A 22,813-nucleotide genomic window follows, 5' to 3' on the forward strand; every position below is an offset into this window, starting at 1 on the left:
TGAGGAAGGCAATATGGTCTTCTTAAGCTTGAATTGTGTTGCCTATCCAAACGAATGAATACTGCGAGTCCTTGATGGTATGTCGTATAACGTGTTTCCTACCATCTGTGTCTTTTTTTATAACTTTTTGGAAAGGTACAAAGTATCCATGCAGAGCCCAAAGTAATGCCGCATCTTTACAGTCTGAAAAAAAGCCAACCACAGAAATACCAAAATCAGTAAGGCTTTCAACAACAATTTGGTACAATAATTATATATTTATACATAGCTATATTAAAATGTATGATAGTGTATTTTTAAGTATAAATTTATTTTTACTAATCACTTGGAATAGTAAAAAATAATAACTACAAGTTCTACTTAAAAATATTTAAACTAAGCACGAACTTTCAGATGAATCTGCTGTTTTAATTTTGATTAGAACCTGTCGTATATTTTTTTTATTGACACGGTTATCAGTACAGAGAAATTTTCAAAAAAAAAATTTTTCATTGAAAAAAATTCTAAGTCCCAATAGTATGTTAAGTTTTTTTGGCATCGAAAATTTTCTAAGTCCCCAACTAAATTTTTTCATTGAAAAATATTCTAAGTCCCAAAAAAAATTTTCATTGAAAAATATTCAAGTCCCAAAATAAGTTAAGGTTTTTTTGGCATCGAAAAGTCCCCAACAAGATTTTTTGTATTGAAAAATGTTCTAAGTCCCAAAACTAAGTTAAGTTTTTTTGGCATCGAAAAGTCCCCAACAAGATTTTTTGTATTGAAAAATGTTCTAAGTCCCAAAACTAAGTTAAGTTTTTTTGGCATCGAAAATTTTCTAAGTCCCCAACATTGAAAAATATTCTAAGTCCCAAAAAAAAAATTTTCATTAAAAAATATTCTAAGTCCCAAAAAAGATAGGTTTTTTTGGCATCGAAAATTTTCTAAGTCCCCAACTAAATTTTTTCATTGAAAAATATTCTAAGTCCCAAAAAAAATTTTCATTGAAAAATATTCTAAGTCCCAAAATAAGTTAAGGTTTTTTTGGCATCGAAAAGTCCCCAACAATATTTTTTGTATTGAAAAATGTTCTAAGTCCCAAAATAAGTTAAGGTTTTTTTGGCATCGAAAAGTCCCCAACAAGATTTTTTGTATTGAAAAATGTTCTAAGTCCCAAAACTAAGTTAAGTTTTTTTGGCATCGAAAATTTTCTAAGTCCCCAACATTGAAAAATATTCTAAGTCCCAAAAAAAAAATTTTCATTAAAAAATATTCGAAGTCCCAAAAAAGATAGGTTTTTTTGGCATCGAAAATTTTCTAAGTCCCCAACTAAATTTTTTCATTGAAAAATATTCTAAGTCCCAAAAAAAATTTTCATTGAAAAATATTCTAAGTCCCAAAATAAGTTAAGGTTTTTTTGGCATCGAAAAGTCCCCAACAATATTTTTTGTATTGAAAAATGTTCTAAGTCCCAAAATAAGTTAAGGTTTTTTTGGCATCGAAAAGTCCCCAACAAGATTTTTTGTATTGAAAAATGTTCTAAGTCCCAAAACTAAGTTAAGTTTTTTTGGCATCGAAAATTTTCTAAGTCCCCAACATTGAAAAATATTCTAAGTCCCAAAAAAAAATTTTTCATTAAAAAATATTCTAAGTCCCAAAATAAGATAGGTTTTTTTGGCATCCCCAACAAAATTTTTTGTATTGAAAAATGTTCTAGGTCCCAAAGTGCCTAAAAGTCCTAAAAGTGCCTAAAAAAGTCATTCTTTTCAAATTTTATTAATACTCTACCGCATACGCTGCTTTCAGAAGAGAAAAATAAACTAAACCGAAGTTCAAATAATTTATTAGGATTTTTTTTAAATATTTTATGAAAAATCATATTGAAAAAGTTAATTTATTCAAGTTTAAAACATCTAAGTCAATTTTTGGCCTGTTTGCGGTAGAGTGTTAATGATAATATGCAAGTTTATTTCAAAATACTAATGAAAATGATTGTAGATGGCAATCCTAGTTTCATTTTTTCTCAATTTAGTATATCAAACTCTATAAACGATAAAAACCAACGCTGAAAAGTGCATAAAAAGTCATTCTATTCAAATTTTATTAATACTCTACAGCACACGCTGCTTTGAGAAGAGAAAAATAAACTAAAAACGAAGTTCAAATAATTTATTATGATTTTTTTAAGATATTTTATGAAAATTCATATTGAAAAAGTTTATTTATTCAAGTTTAAAACATCTAAATCAACTTTTGGCCTGTTTGCCGAAGAGTGTTAATGATAATATGCAAGTTGATTTCGAAATGCTAATGAAAATGATTGTAGATGGCAATCCTAGTTTCATTTTTTTTCAATTTAGTATATCAAACTCTATAAATGATCAAAACCAACGCTTAAAAGTGGCTAAAAAAGTCATTCTATTCGAATTTTATTGATACTCTACCGCATACGCTGCTTTCAGAAAAGAAAAATAAGCTAAAAACGAAGTTCAAATAATTTTTTAGGATTTTTTTTTAAATATTTTATGAAAAATCATATTGAAAAAGTTAATTTATTCAAGTTTAGAATATCTAAATCATTTTTTGGCCTGTTTGCGGTAGAGTGTTAATGATAATATGCAAGTTTATTTCAAAATACTAATGAAAATGATTGTAGATGGCAATCCTAGTTTCATTTTTTCTCAATTTAGTATATCAAACTCTATAAACGATAAAAACCAACGCTGAAAAGTGCATAAAAAGTCATTCTATTCAAATTTTATTAATACTCTACAGCACACGCTGCTTTGAGAAGAGAAAAATAAACTAAAAACGAAGTTCAAATAATTTATTATGATTTTTTTAAGATATTTTATGAAAATTCATATTGAAAAAGTTTATTTATTCAAGTTTAAAACATCTAAATCAACTTTTGGCCTGTTTGCGGAAGAGTGTTAATGATAATATGCAAGTTGATTTCGAAATGCTAATGAAAATGATTGTAGATGGCAATCCTAGTTTCATTTTTTTTCAATTTAGTATATCAAACTCTATAAATGATCAAAACCAACGCTTAAAAGTGGCTAAAAAAGTCATTCTATTCGAATTTTATTGATACTCTACCGCATACGCTGCTTTCAGAAAAGAAAAATAAGCTAAAAACGAAGTTCAAATAATTTTTTAGGATTTTTTTTTAAATATTTTATGAAAAATCATATTGAAAAAGTTAATTTATTCAAGTTTAGAATATCTAAATCATTTTTTGGCCTGTTTGCGGTAGAGTGTTAATGATAATATGCAAGTTTATTTCAAAATACTAATGAAAATGATTGTAGATGGCAATCCTAGTTTCATTTTTTCTCAATTTAGTATATCAAACTCTATAAACGATAAAAACCAACGCTTAAAAGTGGCTAAAAAAGTCATTCTATTCAAATTTTATTGATACTTTACCGCATACGCTGCTATCAGAAGAGGAAAATAAACTAAAAACGAAGTTCAAATAATTTATTATGATTTTTTTAAGATATTTTATGAAAATTCATATTAAAAAATTAATTTATTCAAGTTTAAAACTTCTAAGTCAATTTTTGGCCTGTTTGCGGTAGAGTGTTAATGATAATATGCAAGTTTATTTCAAAATACTAATGAAAATGATTGTAGATGGCAATCCTAGTTTCATTTTTTTTTCAATTTAGTATATCAAACTCTATAAATGATCAAAACCAACGCTTAAAAGTGGCTAAAAAAGTCATTCTATTCGAATTTTATTGATACTCTACCGCATACGCTGCTTTCAGAAAAGAAAAATAGGCTAAAAACGAAGTTCAAATAATTTTTTAGGATTTTTTTTAAATATTTTATGAAAAATCATATTGAAAAAGTTAATTTATTCAAGTTTAGAATATCTAAATCATTTTTTGGCCTGTTTGCGGTAGAGTGTTAATGATAATATGCAAGTTTATTTCAAAATACTAATGAAAATGATTGTAGATGGCAATCCTAGTTTCATTTTTTCTCAATTTAGTATATCAAACTCTATAAATGATCAAAACCAACGCTTAAAAGTGGCTAAAAAAGTCATTCTATTCGAATTTTATTGATACTCTACCGCATACGCTGCTTTCAGAAAAGAAAAATAAGCTAAAAACGAAGTTCAAATAATTTTTTAGGATTTTTTTTTAAATATTTTATGAAAAATCATATTGAAAAAGTTAATTTATTCAAGTTTAGAATATCTAAATCATTTTTTGGCCTGTTTGCGGTAGAGTGTTAATGATAATATGCAAGTTTATTTCAAAATACTAATGAAAATGATTGTAGATGGCAATCCTAGTTTCATTTTTTCTCAATTTAGTATATCAAACTCTATAAACGATAAAAACCAACGCTTAAAAGTGGCTAAAAAAGTCATTCTATTCAAATTTTATTGATACTTTACCGCATACGCTGCTATCAGAAGAGGAAAATAAACTAAAAACGAAGTTCAAATAATTTATTATGATTTTTTTAAGATATTTTATGAAAATTCATATTAAAAAATTAATTTATTCAAGTTTAAAACTTCTAAGTCAATTTTTGGCCTGTTTGCGGTAGAGTGTTAATGATAATATGCAAGTTTATTTCAAAATACTAATGAAAATGATTGTAGATGGCAATCCTAGTTTCATTTTTTCTCAATTTAGTATATCAAACTCTATAAACGATAAAAACCAACGCTTAAAAGTGGCTAAAAAAGTCATTCTATTCAAATTTTATTGATACTCTACCGCATACGCTGCTTTCAGAAAAGAAAAATAAGCTAAAAACGAAGTTCAAATAATTTTTTAGGATTTTTTTTTAAATATTTTATGAAAAATCATATTGAAAAAGTTAATTTTATTCAAGTTTAGAATATCTAAATCAATTTTTGGCCTGTTTGCGGTAGAGTGTTAATGATTATAATGCAATCAAATTTTAAAATATTAATAAAAATGATTCTAGGCAGTAATTGTAGTTCTATTTCTTTGAAATGAACAGCAAGTTTGTTTTAAGTTTATACAAATTTTGAGAATGTCGTTTAACCCTTTGCTTCCTAGTGGTTTCAGCATGAAACCACGTATTAATTACTTTGTTAGTTTTTTTTAATAAAAAATGGACTTCTCCTTTTGTACTCTCAGCTCAAAACATTCCTTATACAATGTTATTACTAGTACAATCATTATTTTTTCATATTAGTGTGTAATTAGAAAATATCAAAACTTTTTTTCAAGATATTTGTATTTTTTTCCGGGAGCAAAGGGTTAAATACATTCTTCTGGGAAGGTATCGATATATATATAATATAAATCATAAAAAGTAGGTACATACCAGGAATTATTTTAGCAAGATTGGTGGCGGCTGGCGGGAGCAACGTGGTGGCTGGATAGAACGTGGTGTGGCAAATGACGACGACAGCGGAGGCAGACAATAATGTGGCGGATGTGGCGGCAGCGTGGTGGTGGCAACGTGATGGCACTACATATAAATATATTAATACATACGTATATATTTATAAGATAAAATGATCAATAAAAATTATAAATAAATTGCACGACTGGGGTCGCACGTACTTGCTCTTATGCTTAAAGTAACTATAATGTTAAAGCTTTTTATTCAAGAAATTTAAAATTCGATATTGTGAAGAAATTTCATAAGTAGTATAAAAAAATTAAATCTGTTTTTATAATTAATAAAACTCCGATTTAAAATATCTTAAAAAAAAAAACAAATATGCCATTTTATTTCTCGTATAAAAAGGTATTTTTAGAAAAAAAATTTTGAAAATTGTAGGAGCCGTTTTTTAAAAAAATAATTTTTTATATATAAAATTTTTTTAACATTTTTCAAAAAAAAAGTTGGTATGCCATTTTGAAGAAATAATTAATTTACACATAAAAACTAAATTTCAAAATTTTTCATTGATCCGTTTTCAAAAAATTGATTTTTCAAAAAAAAATTTTGAAATATTTTTTAAAAAACCAAAAATGCGTTTTTTGAAAATTTTCTAAAATTTTAATATTATCTTTACTTACACACTTTTGTATAAAAATTTTCATTTAAATCGGGTTAATTTTGTACGAGATATTCAGAAACGAAAAAAACCGTTCTATGACAGGTACCGTTAATAACGGTACAAAAAATATTTTTTTTATTTAAAAAGTTGGCCCTTATGTGTAGTATTACACACAAAATTTTTAATCAAAATCGTTAGAGCCGTTTTTGAAAAAAATTAACTTTTCTATTTCCGTTATATGACAGGTACCGTTAGTTTTGGTCATAAAAAAAAAATTTCAATTTCCCCTCTAGGGAATCGCCAAAAACTGCTAACTACCAAGTTTGAAGAAAATCATTTCACTCGTTTAGGCTGCAGCTCCAGATAGAGACAGACGGACAGACAGACAGACAGACAGACAGACAGACAGACAGACAGAATTGCCGGACCCACTTTTTTGGCATTCTCCATCATCGTAATGTCATGTAAAATTGTTATCTCGAGTTCGATTTTTTTTACGAATCCTAAACTTGCCCTATAGTACCTATATCGCAAGTAAAAAGTAGATACATACCAGGAATTATTTTAGCGTGATGATGGTGGTGGCTGGCGGGAACAACGTGGTGGCTGGAAGGAACGTGGTGTGGCAAATGACGACAACGACACCGGAGGCAGACAATATGTGGCGGCAGCGTGGTGGTGGCAACGTGGTGTAAGAAGAGCACTAAATATATATAAATATATTAATACAATTATAACACATTTTAGGGATGAAAACACTTACCTTAAATTTTTGATGCATGAAACGACGTGATGGCAGCAGGCGACGGGCGGGCGGCGGCAAATGGGAAATCGAACAAATCTCCTATATATATGATAAAAAACAAATTATTTAACAAAATAAATGTGTCCTTTTAATAAATAAATGCTTTTAAATAATAAATACTACGTAATCTAATGAAATACTTACTTTTTATTTTTGCTTCAGCTCTCCGCTGAATAGCTCCTCTTATCGATCAGACATTCACACTGTAACTGAATGGCTTGGGTTGGCTTGGGGACGCCGGCTACATCATTTAACGAAAGAAATTCTTTCGTTCTACGTATCAACAAGTAGTGTTCCCACTTTATTTTACGCGTTCTTTAAAATTTAAGTGTGAACTATGTGCAAAGAGCACAGTTAATACACAAAAGGTAATATCTTGTAAATATATGTTTTCAAAAATCGAATATCATAGATATTGTAAGAATATTGACAATCACAGTAAAAAAAAATAACTTAAAATTTTCTTTCATGTTGAAAGCACAAACAGATGAAACGACACCAAAAAATAAGTACTAAAGGGGTTTTCACATTCAACAACATTTACATCTCCTTGTGTCGTTAACTACTGTTCACATTGATACGAACGGTTGTTCAACCGAGATAAATGTTTGTGTGAGCAAGAAAACTTTGAAAATGAGAACAAAACACAAAACTACTCAATATGTACAAACACAAAAAAATACACAAGGTAATAAGCCCCGTCTTATTTGATTCCCCAACTCGGTTAAAAAAAAATGATATTTCGACACCTGTCAAATGTGGTCTCAAAACATTTTATTCTCATACTCATAAAAAGGGTTATTTTGAAACCTGCAAACTGAATAAAATTATTACTTTAGTAAAAAGTTAAATGATATGAAAATCTTGTTCATAATTTGATACACTTTTTAAAAGTGTGATCACTGCAACATGCAAGTTGCCCTTCGTTAAATTTTAATGAACGGTTCATTAAATCAATGAACACGTTCCTAAATCTATGAACACACTCATAAAATTCATGAACACGCTCACTTCCACAATAAATGTATTCTTTAAATGATATGAAAACCTTGTCCATAATTTGATACACTTTTTAAAAGTGTGATTACTGAAACATGCAAGTTGCCCTTCGTTAAGTTTTGATTAACTATACATTGAATTTATGAACGGTTCATTAAATCAATGAACACGTTCATTAAATCTATGAACACGTTCATTAAATTCATGAACACGCTCACTTCGACAGTAAATGTATTCGTTAAATATGAATCTTAACGAATAATTGAAATAATGAATGGTTCATTAAAATAATGAATGGTTTATTAAGTTTTGGCGCCTTTTTAAAAAGAAGAAAAAAAGATTTATTTTATTTTCGTCATATCTTTTCTATTTTTGCTTTTTTTGAAAAATTGTCATATATAAAAGATGTAGATTTTTTAATTTCCGACAGAATTTATTAAATAAGTTTTTTTGATTTTCGCTTTCGTTTAGAAGTTGTAGCGACTTTTGTGAAATAAAACATCTCGCAAACAAAAAGACATGAATTTTTTTCTTTTTTCGTCATATCTTTTCTATTTTCTATCTCTCAAACAAAAAGACATGAAATTTTTACTTTTTTCGTCATATCTTTTCTATTTTTGCTTTTTTTGAAAAATTGTCATATATAAAAGATGTAGATTTTTTAATTTCCGACAGAATTTATTAAATAAGTTTTTTTGATTTTCGCTTTCGTTTAGAAGTTATAGCGACTTTTGTGAAAAAAAACATCTCTCAAACAAAAAGACATGAAATTTTTACTTTTTTCGTCATAACTCTTTTATTTTTGCTTTTTTTGAAAAATTGTCAGATATAAAAGTTGTAGATTTTTTAATTTCCGACAGAATTTATTAAATAAGTTTTTTTGATTTTCGCTTTCGTTTAGAAGTTGTAGCGACTTTTGTGAAATAAAACATCTCGCAAACAAAAAGACATGAATTTTTTTCTTTTTTCGTCATATCTTTTCTATTTTCTATCTCGCAAACAAAAAGACATGAAATTTTTACTTTTTTCGTCATAACTTTTTTATTTTAGCTTTTTTTGAAAAATTGTCAGATATAAAAGATGTAGTTTTTTTAATTTCCGACAGAATATATTAAATAAGTTTTTTTTGATTTTCGCTTTCGTTTAGAAGTTATAGCGACTTTTGTGAAAAAAAACATCTCTCAAACAAAAAGACATGAAATTTTTACTTTTTTCGTCATAACTTTTTTATTTTTGCTTTTTTTGAAAAATTGTCATATATAAAAGTTGTAGATTTTTTAATTTCCGACAGAATATATTAAATAAGTTTTTTTGATTTTCGCTTTCGTTTAGAAGTTATAGCGACTTTTGTGAAAAAAAAACATCTCTCAAACAAAAAGACATGAAATTTTTACTTTTTTCGTCATAACTTTTTTATTTTTGCTTTTTTTGAAAAATTGTCAGATATAAAAGTTGTAGATTTTTTAATTTCCGACAGAATATATTAAATAAGTTTTTTTGATTTTCGCTTTCGTTTAGAAGTTATAGCGACTTTTGTGAAAAAAAAACATCTCTCAAACAAAAAGACATGAAATTTTTACTTTTTTCGTCATAACTTTTTTATTTTTGCTTTTTTTTTGAAAAATTGTCAGATATAAAAGTTGTAGATTTTTTAATTTCCGACAGAATATATTAAATAAGTTTTTTTGATTTTCGCTTTCGTTTAGAAGTTATAGCGACTTTTGTGAAAAAAAAAACATCTCTCAAACAAAAAGACATGAAATTTTTACTTTTTTCGTCATAACTTTTTTATTTTTGCTTTTTTTGAAAAATTGTCAGATATAAAAGTTGTAGATTTTTTAATTTCCGACAGAATTTATTAACCCTTAACTATAGTGGTGAAAATTTGTGGTGTTTTGAAATGATAAAATAAAATACAAAATTGAATTTTTTTATAAATTTTGTTTTTAAGCATCAAAAGATAACAATTTAAAAAAAAATAAAAAAATAAAAAAAAAAAAGAGAAAATTCATTTTCAACGGTTTTTATTAACTTTTTAAAAGTAGATGTGGGTCCCCTGGACCCACCACTATAGTTAAGGGTTAAATAAGTTTTTTTGATTTTCGCTTTCGTTTAGAAGTTATAGCGACTTTTGTGAAAAAAAAACATCTCTCAAACAAAAAGACATGAAATTTTTACTTTTTTCGTCATAACTTTTTTATTTTTGCTTTTTTTGAAAAATTGTCATATATAAAAGTTGTAGATTTTTTAATTTCCGACAGAATATATTAAATAAGTTTTTTTGATTTTCGCTTTCGTTTAGAAGTTATAGCGACTTTTGTGAAAAAAAAAACATCTCTCAAACAAAGACATGAAATTTTTACTTTTTTCGTCATAACTTTTTTATTTTTGCTTTTTTTGAAAAATTGTCAGATATAAAAGTTGTAGATTTTTTAATTTCCGACAGAATATATTAAATAAGTTTTTTTGATTTTCGCTTTCGTTTAGAAGTTATAGCGACTTTTGTGAAAAAAAAAAACATCTCAAACAAAAAGACATGAAATTTTTACTTTTTTCGTCATAACTTTTTTATTTTTGCTTTTTTTGAAAAATTGTCATATATAAAAGTTGTAGATTTTTTAATTTCCGACAGAATTTATTAAATAAGTTTTTTTGATTTTCGCTTTCGTTTAGAAGTTATAGCGACTTTTGTGAAAAAAAAACATCTCTCAAACAAAAAGACATGAAATTTTTACTTTTTTCGTCATAACTTTTTTATTTTTGCTTTTTTTGAAAAATTGTCAGATATAAAAGTTGTAGATTTTTTAATTTCCGACAGAATTTATTAAATAAGTTTTTTTGATTTTCGCTTTCGTTTAGAAGTTATAGCGACTTTTGTGAAAAAAAAAACATCTCTCAAACAAAGACATGAAATTTTTACTTTTTTCGTCATAACTTTTTTATTTTTGCTTTTTTTGAAAAATTGTCAGATATAAAAGTTGTAGATTTTTTAATTTCCGACAGAATATATTAAATAAGTTTTTTTGATTTTCGCTTTCGTTTAGAAGTTATAGCGACTTTTGTGAAAAAAAAAACATCTCTCAAACAAAAAGACATGAAATTTTTACTTTTTTCGTCATAACTTTTTTATTTTTGCTTTTTTTGAAAAATTGTCAGATATAAAAGGTGTAGATTTTTTAATTTCCGACAGAATATATTTTATAAGTTTTTTTGATTTTCGCTTTCGTTTAGAAGTAATAGCGACTTTTGCAAAATAAAACATCTCACAAACATTGAATTAGTGAATGTGTATTGATTCTAATGAATGGCGTTCATTGTTTTAACGAACAGGTTCATAGAATCTTTTATCAAAAATTTTCTCGGATATTTATGAACGGCTGTTCATTGAATTAATGAATGGTTCATAGATTTTAATGAATGGCGTTCATTGTTTTAACGAACAGGTTCATAGAATCTTTTATCAAAAATTTTCTCGGATATTTATGAACGGCTGTTCATTGAATTAATGAATGGTTCATAGATTTTAATGAATGGCGTTCATTGTTTTAACGAACAGGTTCATAGAATCTTTTATCAAAAAAGTGTATCGGATAACAGGTTCGTGTATCGGATATTTATGAACGGCTGTTCATTGAATTAATGAATGGTTCATTGATTTTAATGAATGGCGTTCATTGTTTTAACGAACAGGTTCATAGAATCTTTTATCAAAAAGTGTATCGGATAACAGGTTCGTGTATAGGATATTTATGAACGGCTGTTCATTGAATTAATGAATGGTTCATTGATTTTAATGAATGGCGTTCATTGTTTTAACGAACAGGTTCATAGAATCTTTTATCAAAAATTTTCTCGGATATTTATGAACGGCTGTTCATTGAATTAATGAATGGTTCATAGATTTTAATGAATGGCGTTCATTGTTTTAACGAACAGGTTCATTGGGATAATGAACAGATTTTTTTATGAACGGCTATTCATTGAATTAATGAACGTTCATAGATTTTAATGAATGGTATTCATTGTCTTAATGTACAGGTTCATTAATTCAATGAATAGCCGTTCATAAAAAAAATTTCAGACAAAAACGGATTTTAATGAACGAGATTAATGAACGTTCATAGGTTCATAATTTTATTTTTAATGAATCGTTCATTGAATTAAGGGATGGTGCATTAATTCCGTGAACCGTACATTAATTTCAAGTTAATGAACGCCGTTCATAAATTTTATGTACAATTTTTTTTCAGTGTAGGTACTTCTTTTACGGCATTGGAGATTTGACGATGAAAAATTTACTTTTTGACAAGATTGTCAAAGGGATTCACTATAGTAGTGCCATCTAGCTATTTATTTGTATACTATTTTCTAACAACCAAGCGATTGACAAGTCACGCCATCTACATAGTTTTCAATTTTTTTTTTTGACAGCACCGTTAAACTTCAATACGACAGTAAACATTGAAGAAATTTTTAACTGAATTTTTTGAATGAAATTTTTAACTGTAGAAAGCTTATTTTTAGAGAATTTAAAATGTTTTAGTTTTGTATATTATACATTTTTTTTTTTTCATTAATTTTATGTTTGCACCAAAACCTTTTTCAACCTTTTTTTTTTGTAATGAATTAAATGTGACACTGAGTTTATAATGATATCAATCAAATTCTTACAATTCCTGTCTTATTTTTTTTTTTCTTCAATAAAAAAAAATGTCATAATGATAAAGGTTGTTATAAAAAAGAATGATAAATAGAAATTCCAATAGAGGGTTCCTTTGAAGCTGATTAAAAAAAGGTTTGGTATCATTGTGGTATAATTGGTTGGTTAACAATGCCTTTCAATTTTTACAACGAAAAGAAATGGGTTCAAAATGTAAAAGTATTTTATTTCTTTTTTCATTTCTGGAGAGGAGTTGGCATTTGTATAAGTAAAGAAAGGTGAATCAGATTGAAGTAAATAAAATGGCAAATGAAAAATATTTTCTAAGATACATTACACTAACTTATATATAAAGTCTGGAAAAAGAACCTAGTAAGAAAAAAAATCTAGAAGAATCACTTGCTATATTTATAGGCTAAGCGAAGTAATGAAAAGAAGGATGATTATTCAATATTCAATTTACTAAAACCAAAATTATTTTTAATATATAGTCTTTTAATATTTTTGTTGAAAAATGCCTCGAATCACCCAGGAGAAGCGGGGTACCTCTGTGTGTACCTTTGAGCTACGCCTCAAACTACTGGAGCGATTTTCTTCAAACTTGGTAGCAGTGGTACCACTTTACTTCAATTGAAGTAGATCCAATTCTTTATTTCAAAAATTAATTTTTTTCAAAAACTGCTCTAAAGATTTTGATTAAGATTTCTGAATGAAGTACCTATTAAACATTCGTCCAAAATATTTGAAATAAAAAAAAAAAAATGTTTGTATTTTTTATTAACGATACCTGTCATAGAACGTTTTTTTTTTTTGGTTTCTGAACATTTCGTACAAGAGTGACTTGATTTCAACGAAAATTTGTATACAAAACCGTTTAAGTAAAAGTAGAATTAAAATTTTAGAAAATTTTCAAAAAAGAAATTTTTGGATTATTAAAAAATATTTGAAATTTTTTTTTTTTTTTTAATCAATTTTATGAAAACGGGTATGTGAAAAACTTTGAAATTTCGGTTTTATGTGTCAAATAATTATTTCTTTACAATGGCATGCCAACTTTTTCTTTAAATGTTAGAACATTTTTATAGGCCTATAAAAAATTATTTTTTTAAAACATTTTAAAAAATTCCTTTTCATATAAGAAATCAGACATATTTTTTTTTGTAATCAAAATCATTAAAAAATTTCATTAATTATATAAACTGATTTTATGTATTCTCTTTTTTATCGGATATGTTTTAATAAAAGATAAGAGCTATTTTTACCATAAGAGTTAGTACGGGCGAATCAGTCTTGCATTCTATTATATTTCCTTTTAATAGTTTCATTATACTTTTTATTCTTAAAATCATTTGGCGACAATATTTATAAAGTCAGCTCCATTTAGAGAATACTTTACTCAAATAACATCCTTATTTAACAACTCTTTAGCTCTTTTTTTTATTTCTTTATCTTTTTATCAATTTCGAACATCTGCTTCTATTGACCAATAAACGCTTTAGATATTGAAGAGTACACATTTTATTTGCATTTGATTATTTTACTTTAGGGTTGATATGGATATTGAAAAGCTGTTATCTTGTATTCTATAAAAAGTCAATGGATTTGTTAACATATCGACTAATAAAAATGCTGAGCCTAAAGGCTTACGTATACCTAAGTAATGTCATAATAACATCGTTTGTATTTTGTGGGTTATAAATAAAAAGCATAGTCATAGAAAATTTATTGCTGTAATAATATTACACTCTTTAAACAAGAGTAGACTCATCCTTGTTATATTTTTAAAATTTAACCCTTTCGAACCCAAGCTATGAAAATCAATATTAAAAAATGTTTTTTCAGTATTATCGTGTCAAAGACATCACAACTAAGAAATATGAATAGCAAAAAGTTATTTTCCAAAATAATAAATAGCGAAACTAATGTGTTACTCTCATTTTACATGTAAGTAACATACACTGCCTATGACCAACAAAAAAAATCGGACAACTGAGAAAATAACTTTAATGAAACTTTAATGTATGCTACTTCTTCTAAGCCAAAAAACTAAACACTTTCTGCATTAACGTTTTTTTAATCTTTTTTTTCAAAATTATGACCATATAAAAAAAATGTGAATTTCAGTCCCTTTTTCGATAAAAAAAAAAATAAAGGTATAATATTTGACTAACTTTTTGTAATAATCCAGTAACTAGGCATTATTATCTTTCAAATAAGCCATCGAAACCTAAAAAATTATTTAATTTAATATTTTTTACGAATTTTTAAAAATATGTTACATGAGAGTAACGCTGGGTCCGAAAGGGTTAAGAATGTTCTAAAATTTTAAACGGTCCTTAAATATTTACAGTTCTCGAATAACTTTTCTGTTTTTGGTATAACTTAATCTTTGAAAAATTAAAGCTTCCTTATTCATTGAACGAAAGAAAATTTATATAACTTTAAAGAATTAAACTCGACTTAATAAAGTTGTACAAAAACCACAAAATAAAACCTCCAGTTTGGAAATATTTTTGTTTTTTTTTTCTCGGAATCAACCACAATCAGAACAACAGAGATGTGTATCGTAATGTTCTCGCTGTTTCATTTCACTTCATTGAATGTTAATGGACTGAGACTGGAATCCTGACATCTTCCACAGAAAAAGAAAAAACAAAACTTTTTTTTCTCTCAATTCGTTAGACAGTTGAATACTTTGACAAGCTGATAAGTTAGTATTATCAAATTTTGGTATTGAATTATTTTTTTCATTTCACCACCATCTCAAGAGAATTCTCAAACAATAAAACACAATTGAATAATGTCTTTTATTACATGTCAATCGATTTCCTAAATTTCTGTTAAACGTTATGCTAAACTTAACATTCAAATGTTCGCTTAATGGTTGAGTTAGTCCAAGAAATGAGGGTGGCGATGGTGTTTTTAAGCAACAAGAAGTTTTTCAAGGAATTTAAAAAAAAAAATTATTCTCCTTGTTGATATTTGGGGTTCCTACATTTAGGGTTCATTAAGCTGAAATGGAGCCATCGTTGATGAGGGTTAGTTTCTTATTAAGAACATGGATAATGAGAACAAAAGTAATTGATACTTTTTTTTTGTAGAAAAAATGGTTGAAATAGAGTTCCTATTACCAATTAAGTTTATTTGTTTTTTGGATTAAGTAGACTTTGTAAAAAATATCAGTTGTTATTATTTTATCAAATTTTAATTCAAAGTTGGCAGGGGTTATCAAAGTGGTAGTTATTATAACCATGATCCTTCCGACTTGGGAAAAGTCTAAATAATAGAGAAGTTCAAGAGATAATTACTATAATTATGTGTAACCATAGACCATCTGCGTTTTGGTGAAGATTATCAAAATTCAGCTCAAGTAAATAAAAAATAATGAGGGGTCTTCCAAAAATTAAATATATGTATCAGTATGGTTGAGATCTACATGGACAAAAAATTATAAATACTATCTATGCATATAGTTAGAGAGAAGACAAATCTTCTTTCGATATAACACAAATTTAACATTTAAGAACATTATTTGGCCATCTATAAAGCACCTGATAAGACGAAATTTCTAACAAGAGTGGGTCTTACAATTCAAAAACAAATTTTTCAAAAATCGAAAAATAAACAACTTGGATAATTTTCAAAAATATTAAAAAAAAAATTGTAATTTTTTTAGTTGAATGCATAGGTCTGTTCACTGTGATCTTATATCTTTTAAGTTTTAACTAAAACTTTTTTCGGGTCTTTGATTCGAAAATATCTGCTTCCGAATGAAAACAAAAAAAAAATATTTCGATTCCAAATAATTCATCAACTCCTACAACCTCTTGGTTTTCAGTTATGAATAGAGTCTAAAGAGTAATTTCTTTTGATGTCTCATTCGATGGATTTGGAGAAAATTTTTGAAAATTCCGAATTCTTAGACAAGGGGTACCCCTTGGATAATTTTCGAAAATTAAAAAAAAAAAAATTTCGGGAATTGGATCCGAAAAAATGAAAAAAAAAATTTGATTGCAAATAATTCAACAAGCCGAGCTCCTACAAACTTTTGGTTTTCAGTTATGAATAGAGTCACTTTTGGACACTTTTGGGACATGTTCGGGGCGTATTCGGAATACAATTCAATTTTAAAGTTCAAGTGACCTCAACTCCAGAGCGTTTCGCTCAGGTACGACAGTGGGCTCATCAGTTAGATCTGTCGTACCCTTACTAAGGCGCCATATTTTGGTCGATGTTTACCGGCAACTTATAAAACTTTCAGCATGAATATACTGTGAGTTTTAATATTCTGGTGAAGATTATCAAAATTCAGCTCCAGTAAACAAAAAATAATGAGGGGTCTTTCAAAAATTAAATATATGTATGAGCTGAGCATGGTTGAGATCTACATCGACAAAAAAAAATTATATACTATTTATGCATAAACAACAAACACACTTAACATTCAAGGACTCTTTTCTGGTCATCTATATATGTATATATAACCTGATAAGACGAAATTTCTAAAAAGAGTGGCTCTTACAATTCAAAAAACAAAAATCGAAAAATAAACAACTTGGATAATTGTAATTTTTTTTTAGCTGAATGCATAGGCCTGTGATCTTATATCTGTTAACTAAAACTTGTTTCGGGAATTTGATCCGAAAATATCTGCTTCCGAATGAAAAAAAAATATTTCGATTGCAAATATTTCAGCCACCCAAAGTCCTACAAACTTTTGGTTTTCACCTATGAATAGAGTCTATAGAGTCCTTTCTTTTGATGTCTCATTCGATGGATTTGGAGAACATTTTTGAAAATTCCGAATTCTTAGACAAGGGGTACCCCTTGGATAATTTTCGAAAATCTTTAAAAAAAAATTGTAGTTTTTCTAGCTAAATGCATAGACCTGCTCACTGTGATCTCATATCTGTTAACCAAAACTTGTTTCGGGTCTTTGATTCGAAAATATCTGCTTCCGAATGAAAAAAGAGGTTGTCTGGTAAAGCCGGTGTACGGACGATGATTTTAAAGTTGTTGTGTGCTTTTGTTTAAAATGAGTCAATTGAAGCGTTTACTTTTTTCAAACAAACATAATTTACAAGAAAAAGCTAAATAGCTCAGGGCAATTAGTCAAAATATGGGCATGAAATCGCATTTTTCGCGGGACAAAATTTTTTTCATGGAATGTGTTCGGGTGGTTGTCCTTATCATAAAAGTCAATTTGTTGGGAAAATTGGAGGTTGGGAACAGCCGCCATCTTGGAAAAGAGATTGGTAGCGTTTTTATTGAATAGCTCCATTGTTATTCATTTTAACAGAAAATGACAAAGGTAGGACTTATTAACAATAAAATTATCTAAACAATGATATACAAAACAATTCCGTGAGTTGATTAAATAAAATTTTATAGTTGGTCAAAGTGCGGGTTTGTATCGCAAGGTTGGGACAAAATGACATTTTTTCATATATCTGACGAACTTTTGATTTGTTTGGATAATTCTTCAAGAATGAATTATAGTACTTATAATTACCTATAAAATGAGCCCACAATCGTTATTGTCACCATCGTATTGTAGAAGTAATCTAACTCCGAAACTCTCCATGTACTAGTCAAAAGTGAGAAAAAAGCTAGTTTTTTGCTAGTAGGCCGAGAAAATTTTGGGAGTAGAGGTATAACCAAAATATAAGTACGCAGTTTTGCTGCCATACTCGTGTTAATGTCGATTTCAAAGGTCTGACAACTCTAATTTTGGGCTTTATACGGGTTTTGGGGGGTTAAATAACGTAAGTTTTCCAGTTAACGTGAATGGGCTAAATTTATACTATTTGAAATTATAAATATACAAGCTGATTCCCTATTATTTTTCCTAAATCTAGACACCCCAATCTTGAGGATGTGACCAATAGAACTCAAGATATAAGCCGTTTATACGATTATGTTTTAGAGGCTTTTTTGTTTCGATTTTTGTTTGTTTATTTGAATTGAAAAGCCTGATATGGTTAGTTAAAAAAGCTTATATCGTGAGTTCTATTAACCCCATAGCCGAGATTAAGGTGTCCAGATTTAGGAAAAATAATAGAGCATCAGCTTTTATATTTATAATTTCAAATAGTATAAATTTAGCCCATTCACGTTAGCTGGAAAACTTACGTTATTTAACCCCCCAAAAACCGTATAAAGCCCAAAATTAGAGTTGTCAGACCTTTGAAATCGACATTAACACGAGTATGGCAGCAAAACTGCGTACTTATATTTTGGTTATACCTCTACTCCCAAAATTTTCTCGGCCTACTAGCAAAAAACTAGCTTTTTTCTCACTTTTGACTAGTACATGGAGAGTTTCGGAGTTAGATTACTTCTACAATACGATGGTTACAATAACAATTGTGGGCTCATTTTATAGGTAATTATAAGTACTATAATTCATTCTTGAAGAATTATCCAAACAAATCAAAAGTTCGTCAGATATATGAAAAAATGTCATTTTGTCCCAACCTTGCGATACAAACCCGCACTTTGACCAACTATAAAATTTTATTTAATCAACTCACGGAATTGTTTTGTATATCATTGTTTAGATAATTTTATTGTTAATAAGTCCTACCTTTGTCATTTTCTGTTAAAATGAATAACAATGGAGCTATTCAATAAAAACGCTACCAATCTCTTTTCCAAGATGGCGGCTGTTCCCAACCTCCAATTTTCCCAACAAATTGACTTTTATGATAAGGACAACCACCCGAACACATTCCATGAAAAAAATTTTGTCCCGCGAAAAATGCGATTTAAATTACTAATTTCCCTGGGCTAAAAAAAAAGTATAAAAATAATTTATTGAAAACATGAATTTTTATCTTTTCACGTCATTAATTCCATTTTTTTCCTCAACAACCTATACAAAATTTTATACCATCTGAAAGCATATTGTCTTAGCTCAAAATATATATATCGATCACGTCTATGAGACATCTACAAAAAGAGCTAGAATTTTTTGAACTCGATCAAATTTCATTAAAAAAAGCAAAAAACATTTATTTTTATGTTCTCAGGCTATGGAATCAATTTTTTTGTTTCACAACCTATACAAAATTTTAAACCATGTGAAAGCTTATTATTTCACCTTTCATATGACGTATCGATCTCATTTCAAAGATGCCTACAAGAGAAGTTAAAATTTTTTAAAGTCAACCATGCCGAATTTCCCACACTGGTGGCTGTTCGGGGGGCAACTACAGATCTCCACTGGTGTTTTGAGGTTTTTCGCAAGTTTCTTGATTTTACATTGTGTAGCATGTAGTTAGTATACCGTTATGTGTGATATACCAAATGAAAGGTAATTGTATCAGGATGCTCATAAAAGTTTAATAACATTTCTATCAGCTCTTGGTCAAAAGTTATAGCCTGTTGAATTCTAAAATTTTATTTTACCGTTATCTCAAAATATTGTTTACGAAAATGATTGAAACTTCGCACACATATAGTCGTAGTCATGGTTTATCATTACTCCATATACTTTATTCCTGTGTCTATTTAAGACACAGGAAAACGGTCAAAAAACGTGTTTTTTTAAAACTTGTTTCTTCCGTTTTTCAGTCAAAACTCACTAAACGATTCCAAGTTTTTGCACATGTATGCATAAGTCCAAAACCTACATGTCCTATAAGTTTGAGATTTTTTGAAAGCTCCAAAAAAAGCTAAAAATCAAAAATTACCCAAAAAAAACCCTAAAAAACAAGGTGTTTTTCAAAAATTCATATTTCGAAACGCAGAGTATTGGAAAAAAATCCGTATTAGAACCCTAATTTTTTTTCCCTCGTCTTTCACCTGTCACATCTAGAATTGTCAAAAAAAATTTTCCCTACAAAAAATCATCATTTTGTCATAGCCCCAACACGTGTACAACGTTCAAACAAAACGTTATAGCTGAGTTTCAAAATTTTTTAGAATTTTGTCTTTAATGCATTTATTCTTAAATTAATCTCATCTATCTATAGCAAAAAAAGTCAATTCTCTACAACTTTGCGTTTTTTGCCGCACTGCGAAAGTGCAAGAGTGTAAAATTAGAAAATGGCGTCACTTTTTTGTGGTGGCTGCCATGGTTCATCGATTTTTAAGACGTTATCACGTCAAAAATGACAAAACCTACGGTTTGCACTTAACAACCGACCAAAAAAACTAGTTCTTTTTGTAATAAATATTCTTTTTGAAAATGAAAATAGAAAATTTAGCTTGCTTATATTTTTCCATTGGAATATTCAAACAAAAATGTTGCATATTAAATTAAGTTTGTAGATACCTAGATCTTGAGAAATTTACTTAGATATTGCGACAAAAAATTTAAATTCCTAGTGCTAAAGCGTTTTTAAAAAGGTTCCATTAGTGTAAAGGTATATGAAGCTACAAATAGAAAACATTTCCATTTTATCGATAAGGAGGTTCTCAAATGTTTATGACATGCAAATAAAATAAGTCTTGTCAAAGAAAGCTTTAAAAATCAGGTAACTTTATTTGTTGATATCCTAGGTATTTATAAGAATCACTCAAACCCATCGCATCTTCGCATCATAAATAAATAAGCTCGACAAGGTCTCCCGTTAAAAAAGGAAAGTATACTAAACTTTGAGACATTTTGTAATATGTATTTTAACTTGTGCTTGTGAGATTTTTCACACACCAATGATTGAGATGATGAATTATTTTTGAAACGAGGAAATCTGCTTTCAAGCAGAAAATGTCATATTTATCAGCAGTCAATATCCAACTCTGAAAAATATTCAAGATAAATGAATATACTTTTTCATTTTTTTTTTATTGTCAGATAAAAACAATTTCATGTATAAATACTGTCACAGTCATTAAACTACTGAAAAATACTCAATTTTTTTTTATTTTCTCCCATTCATTATAAAATCCCAATGAATCGAATTCGATGCCTGCGAGTGCTTGAAATTGATTGATCAGCTTTTCCATTTCAATTGTTTTTTTTTTATATATATGTATATATTTTTGAAGAAAAAAAAATAAATAAATTTAAATCCATAAATAATCTGTGACGCAGATTAATAACAATTTTGTTACAGATTTAAAAATAAAATGCTTCATTTTGAAGTATTTATTTTTGGATGTAATATTCGAATAAAACAATAATTATTATTTTTATTGGAAAATAAGAAAATAAAATATAAATAAAATATCGAACATGAATGTGTGGATTGCGTTATTGATTTTTAACGAGGCCATATAAAATTTAAAGGAAAGTATAATATGTTAGATACAAATTTTATAATTAGAAGCATTATTTTGTGTCGTAAGATACTTCCAATGAATAAAAGAACAAAAAAAAATACTTTTTTGAATTTTAACTCAAAATAAAGGATACCGTACTAAAAGCGTACATTAATGGACCAAGTATCAGATTAAAGCCAATTGCTCAAACATATGGGGAAGGGGGGATTTGGATGTGTATAAAGTTTTGTAATATAATGTAAGGAAATCTAACAGATTTTCGATAAAATGTGTTTTTAAATTGCACTGGTTTACAGCCAAAATGGACACTCAATCCCACTATTTTGTTTCTTACGTACATTGACCTCAGGAACTCAGAAATCACTTAAAAAAAATTACGTTGGGTACGTTTTCGAGATATGATTTGTCAAAGTTTTTGTCGTTATATAATAACTTTTTTGGGTTACTCCAGATGCTTAAGTGCAATGTATCAAAACATTTAAAAAAATCGATTTTTAAAGTAAATTTTTGATAAAAAAAATTCTTTCTGAAATAAAAAATCTAAATCTTTCGAATTCTCATAGTTTTATATCTTTTATGTGTAGTGCACTTTCAGGCAAGTTATAAAGGTATAATAATTATTATGTTGTTTTGAAAACATATGCTTTAAATTGATGTCGAAGTTGTACAAATGAATGGAAAAAAAATGGAATTTTTGAACTTTGTCAACTTATAAATTCTAGGTGGTTTAATTGAATCACATGTTTTATGAATTGTGGAAAAGGTATAATTATCTTCTATCAGAAACTATAAAAATAAAATGCACGACTGGGGTCGCACGTACTTGCTCTTGTAGTTCAAAGTATCTTTATCTTAAATATCTATTGAAATCTTAAGATTTTGTTTAGTGTGGAAAAAAAATATAAAAAAAGTCGAAAGTTAAAAAATAATATTAATTTTTTTTTTTCAAAAATGTTTTTTAATTTTTTTTTACATTTTATATTTCAAAATGATGTCTGTAAATTTTGGATAAAATTGAATCATGCTTTGATGAAAGATATGAACTCTAAAAATATGTCTATTTTCGAAAAACGGCAACGCCATATTTCTGTTCTCCGCATTTTTTGAGAAAAACTAAAAACAGTTAAATCAA

General features: G+C 27.7%; 1 long non-coding RNA gene across 1 annotated transcript; it reads right to left on the minus strand.

The window, feature by feature from the left end:
* Positions 1–6,549: 6,549 nt before the first annotated feature.
* Positions 6,550–7,048, minus strand: LOC129910630 (uncharacterized). The gene is made up of 3 exons (XR_008771534.1): positions 6,939–7,048; positions 6,753–6,833; positions 6,550–6,692 (listed from the first exon to the last, which is right to left on the minus strand). It is a non-coding gene; the product is annotated as an uncharacterized LOC129910630 (long non-coding RNA).
* Between the last annotated feature and the right edge of the window lie 15,765 nt (positions 7,049–22,813).

Source organism: Episyrphus balteatus, chromosome 2, assembly GCF_945859705.1.
Source record: "Episyrphus balteatus chromosome 2, idEpiBalt1.1, whole genome shotgun sequence".
NCBI classification, from domain to species: domain Eukaryota; kingdom Metazoa; phylum Arthropoda; class Insecta; order Diptera; family Syrphidae; genus Episyrphus; species Episyrphus balteatus.